This window comes from Heliangelus exortis, chromosome 3 (assembly GCF_036169615.1).
Source record: "Heliangelus exortis chromosome 3, bHelExo1.hap1, whole genome shotgun sequence".
Taxonomy (NCBI): Eukaryota; Metazoa; Chordata; class Aves; order Apodiformes; family Trochilidae; genus Heliangelus; species Heliangelus exortis.
Window position 1 is genome coordinate 32,500,987 of NC_092424.1, and position 5,782 is coordinate 32,506,768.

The window sequence follows — 5,782 nt, forward strand, 5'->3', positions numbered from 1 at the left end:
TTCCTGCTCCTATTCCCATTACATGGTCAGCAGTACCAAAATGTGTTGCCAACAGGCTACTTCTCAGAAGCACATCTCCTGCCAGGGCCACTGTTTCAGAAGTCCTGGTGACAGAGATGGAAGTGGGCAGCATCTCTTGCTGACTAATGCCAAAAATCTCCACTTTTTCATTGAAAAACTCTGTAGCTCCTACCCATTCTGCTGAAGATGTGCAAGATCAGGCCAGACTATGACCAACTATAAGGGGAAAAAAAGCCCTGCTTCAATCCTCTTCAACCCCCTGTCAACAATCCTCTTTGTAGAAATGCCTTTCCCATGACACCACCTTAAGGAAAGAGACAGCCTTGAGAAAGAAAGTTACACTATACCATAGGGGTGAGCTCAGATGTTTTCTGAGAAAATTGAGTTGTAAAGAAGTGGTTTTTTTGTATAGGTCTTGCTCATGCTGGACACATGAAGTCTATGTTTAAGCACTGAGATCCAGTTAAACTCTGTAAATGAGAGAGGTGGTACACAAAGGCTTTGGTTTCTCAGCACTGTAACTTTGTTAGCATCAGTGCTAGCTTCCCAGGTGGTTAGAACTGTAGCCAGACCACAGGAGGGATGAGTTTGGAGGAGATGTGAAAGTAATGCATAAGCTGAGGAAGGGACTGTTGCCCAATAAATCTCCAAAAATAAGAACTGGGCAGAGGAGAGGAGAAAACAATCAGGCGATCAGCCTTAAAACTGATAAAAGATAACACTTTTTTATACAGTGGGAAACAAATGTTGAATTTTGTTGTACCAGCAGGTTCAAAAAGTGATGGACAGCAAGTCTGTTAATGGACGACAAAGGGGACAAGAAGGACTCTTTCTCCAAGCATCCACCCCATCTCCAAGCCTGTGCCTGGGGATGCCAGGCAAGGAGGAAGAGCTGGTGGAATTTCCAGGGCTAGAATCTTTTGCTTCCTGTCAGCTCAGTAAGTGGGACAGTACAGAAAGAGTTACAAACAGGAGTGAAAGAGCAAAAATGATACCTAGGTTCCTGGAGGTCTCCTAGCTGCTGGGAGACATTCACTGTCCCACTCAACTCCCCAGTGTACTCTGAAGGATGGGCACTGAAATAGGCTGGTGAGCAAGAGTCTGACAACGCACATGGGATGGGGTCAGCCAGGTGCCCTGCCACTCGTGGACATGTGCTATGGGGACAGAGGGAAGAGCCAGTCTGTTTTGTCTCTGGGGAATGAATCCTGTTGCCACCAGTTTGGCAACTGAGAGCTTTCTGCTTTGCCTGGCACAATCAGTGGTCTGTTTGGTAAATGAAACCCAAAAACTTGTTTCATGGTTAGGGCCACGATGAAGAGAGAAGCTTCTATTGAGAAGCTTGATGAGAGAGACCTTTCAAGTCACCATCACCTGAGATCTGGATCTAGGAGAGGTCTATGGGAATGGGGGAAAGTATCGCAAAAAAAAAAAAAAAAAAAAAAAAAAAAGGAAAAAACAAAGGTAGTACTAAGGAAGGAATGTACTGAGGTACTGAAAGTACTGAGGAATGCCCGTGGGAGACAGTAACATTGCATGTTTTTTAGGAGGAAAAGGCCTATCATTACACACAAAGCAGACCTTAGAAAAGAAACTGGCCTCCAGGCACCTTTGTATCTTTAAATGCAGAAGCTGCCAGCACTGATGGACCAAAAAACATCAGTCCTGTAAGAACAGGATGAAAGAACAAGAAAAGCTCCATGGTGAGAAAGGGTTCCTTTGTGGCTGCTTTTGCAGGAAACGAGCCATTTAAGGCTGCAACATTCTTTGCAAAAGTGAAATGCTGCTGTAGCTGTGATTGTCTGAAGTGGAGCTGTTTCTCTGCCTTCTGTTTGCTTTGCCTAGCAATTGTCAGTAGCTGAAAATGAGGAAGAGAACAATTTTCTCCCTCAAAAACTAATCAAATTGTGTTTTTGCAGCTATGAAAGCAAGTAATTTTCCTCAGAAGCTTATCTTGTCTTGAATGGAAAGTTAAACTTGTGCACAGCCTGGCAAATACGACGTTCTCCAAGCTCTGGCTTTCGAACTATGCTTTTCCTTTAGTTGAAAAGATGCTGTTGCAAACTTCCCCTGTTTTTGTGTGCTGTACATACCAGGCGCTGGCTTTGTGTCAAAGTCCAGCTGCTTGTCATCAACATAAGGAGCTGAAAACCCCCCTTTTAGTCCCTCCTCATTTCCTCATTATTTTAGACAACACGGTGGATGCTTCACTAGTGAAGTGGTCCAGATGTTTGGCTTTCTGGGGCATGTTGATTAAATGGATTTCCATTTAACTTCATTTTCACGATTGCCTGTATGGCTGCTACAGTTGAGCAGAACGTGATGTGCACACTCAGCTGAAATTTCTCCCTGACCTCTTAAACCAGTGCTGAAGGGAGAGAGAAGGGGAGGAAGTGTGCTGGTTGCCATAGTAATAAGCCACCCTTCAAAAAACAGGCATTTTGTCTGCCTTGTGAAAAACATTTCACCCACCAGACATCTTGGAGCATGGTGTGTATTACAGAGAAGGGTTTAAAAATGCTTGTGCCCTCCCTGAGCTCGTCAGGTGGAGTGATGGGAACACTTCAGGCTCCATTCAGGAAAGGGAATGCTTGAACAAGCACAGGCTTTTTAAAAGCATGTGTCTACATGCCCTGCAAATTTGGACCTTTGTAACAATTTCTTCTGATCTGAGTCCCTTCAACTATTCAGGAGTGGTAAACACAGACTTCTCTTCTGTATTAATAATTAAGCTTTTCTTCCCTCCCTCTGGGGAGGGAAGGAAAGGGAATGTGGAAATAGAGAATGGTGTTTTCTCTGCTGGTGTCTCTGAGATGCTGAGAAGAAAACAGTTCTCTGACACCAATTAACTCCAGCAGGGGATCTGCTGATTTTAAGTGGAACAGCAAATCTCATTGAGAAAGAAATAACACTTTTATGCCTTCCTCAGTCCTCAACACTTTATTAAGTTCTGGGCCGGGACTCCTGCCAGGTCTTTTCAGAAATAATGACATGACTATTCTTAGCTCTAAGCTTTCTACTTTCTATTGCAAAATGGCAAAATGTACCAGGTGCTTGGTATAATTTTACCCCTTGTTTTCATTAAGGACTCATTCCTGGTCTAGTCTTGCAAATATATTTACAATTGTACAGTTCACTGAATATTTTTTCACATTGTATTTCTTTTTCTTCCATCCTACAAGTCTGAAAACTGGATGATGATGATGAAGGAGAAAATAGTTGAAAGTAAACTTGAGGTAAAAAATGGGGAGCAGAACAAGGAAAGCATGGTGGAGAAGTAGAGATCCATTGGAGCAGGCAATGCTAAGGAGAGGTAAAGAAGTGGCTGATATATGACCACCTGGCAAGAAGACATGTAGAAGACAGTCTGGGAAGGTTTTGGGGGAGTGTCCTCTGTATTGCAACTGAAGTAGAGGAAGACACATGAACTGGGAAGAAAATGAAAGCAGCAGAAGCAATCAGCACTTCTTGGAGTGAAACTTTGCCAGTTTTGCAGCTGGAACATTTTTCCCCTAGGTAAATTTATCAGTGCCATCATAGTTGGTAAAGTCCTTTTGGTTCTGCCAGATTAATCATATCAGAAGCAAAACAAGAAAGATAAGAAGAAAATTTCCCTCTGGGTATTTTGAAATGGAACAATCATTCCAGACATGAATGTTTGGATGCTCCCTTGCTCTGTTTACAAAAAGGAGAAAATTATTCTGCAAAGCAAAACATCTGTTGCCCACTGCTTCAGTGTTTCACTGAACTCTGAGAAGCATTTTAGGATTTATTAGAAATACTGAAACTATTCTGGTTAGGAAGGGAGCTGGATAATTTTAATTTTGAGTGTAGGCATTGCCAGCAATGCAAGAATAAATTTTAAGGCCCTCAGTTGTTTGCATTGCTCTGAAAATTCTAATCTGAGGGTGGGCCTAAAAGCAAAACTTCTGGTATGGGACTTGGGGGGCTGGTTGTGTCCTGGATAAAATGTGGTATGGGTCGGTTTGAAAGGATGTTGGATGAATGAAGGGAAGGAAAGTCCCCTGAGGGTGATGGAGCACAAAGACAACACTTCTCGCCCCAGAGGCCAAGAGATGTTTGTGGGAAGTATTGCTGCATGTTTGTCCTATTTTTATACTTTCCCTGAGTCATCTGCATGCACAGTGCCAGAGAGGGTACTGGATTAGATGCACTTTGAGGCTGACCGTGAGGTCAGTCTTTCCATTTTAAGTTCCATTTTAAGTTTTCATGAAGACAGAGAAAACAGGATCCCCCGAGCTTTGAATGGCTGGGGAGAAGGTGGCAAATAATAAGTGATCCAGGCAAAGTTCCTACTCGTGTTTTTCCATGCACACACAGTGTCCTGCCTTGAGCATCTTTCCCGTGAAGTCATTAAGTCAATTTATGGTGCAAGTGAGTCTGCTGGGAATACGAGAATGGTGAAATTAAGGGTTATTAAATGTGCTCAAGTGAAGCGATGATTCAAGTTTCCAACACCCACATAAGCACACCAAGGATGGAGCGAAGAGGGAGAAAAATCCTGTAGGTCTCGTGTGTAATATGAAGTTTTGAGAGGCATCATTAAACCACACCGATAACTGTGCCGTTTCAGCCAGAATGGATTCAATATGTATCACAAGCAAGTGAAGCACTAAAAAATTTAAATTGGAAGGGACCTCTGGAAGACTCTGGTCAAACAAGGCCAAGAGGAGCAGGTTGCTCATGTCTCTATCTGGTGAAGTTTTGAATGTTTCCAAAGATGAAGTTTTGTCATGTCTTTGAACCTCTGTTTTTATGCTTGACCACTGACTTAATGAAAGAAAAATCCTGACAAAAGAAGAAAATGAGATACAAACAAGATTTTGGTGCCATGGTGTGCTGTGGTTGGCAGTGAGGACCTCAAGTCCTTGACAGAATAGATCCCATCTGTCACCATGAGCTATGTTCCTGGAAAATATCTTCCTATCCAGTTTTGTATGAAAGACATCTGCCTTGCAAGCTCCAAAGCTGCTCTGCAATATGACCCAAAGCTTGGTGAAAAGAGGATGTGGGGTTTTTTTTCCAAATGTGGACTCCTGCCTTGAATTATAATTCCTGTGTGTATGTTCAGTGCTGGCTGTTCCATCTCCTCTCAGGCAGTGTTACAACACAGGCTTTATGGTTGAGTAAGTTCCCAAGATTTTTAGGGCTGGGCCCGCAAGGACGTGGAAACCTTAGCAGGGACTCTCAGGAGCTCTTCCTGGTGAGCACACTGAGTTCAAATGAAGGCATTGAAGTGTAAATAAAGACTCTTTTAAAAAAATAATAAATTATTATTTCTCTCTCATTACTGTTTCTTCTGAGCAGAGCAAGCCTCTGTGTGAAATTACATTTGCTGATCTTTCTGAAGGGTATTTAATAATGACTCAAAATAAACAACAACAAAAAAATCCCTGAAAGGACAGCAAGAATACTTCCCCAGACAGCCCACTGTTTTGCCCTTTTAAATTTATTTAGGCTAAATTTTCACTACCCTTAGCTTTGAGTTTCCAGAGGGAAGTGTCTCCATTGCAGCAGTAACTGGAGATGGTTTGACTTCCATTGGGGAGCAAGGAGATCCCACCATCTGTGCATAATACTGGTATTGTTTGTCTAGTGAGAGATAATCCCTCGAAACAGACTATTTGGGGAGGTTTTGTTCTTGTTCTTCTAGCTGCAGGACCAAAGAAGCTGGGAAGTTATGTCACCTCATAGCAAGCATTCACATGTCCTGGGCAGTGTGATGGATTTTACACTGACC

General features: G+C 42.7%; 1 long non-coding RNA gene across 1 annotated transcript; it reads left to right on the plus strand.

Annotated features, from left to right (window-relative positions):
- Positions 1 to 287: 287 nt before the first annotated feature.
- Positions 288 to 5,536, plus strand: LOC139794399 (uncharacterized). Its single transcript, XR_011725112.1, has 2 exons — positions 288 to 375; positions 3,204 to 5,536. It is a non-coding gene; the product is annotated as an uncharacterized lncRNA (long non-coding RNA).
- Positions 5,537 to 5,782: the final 246 nt, after the last annotated feature.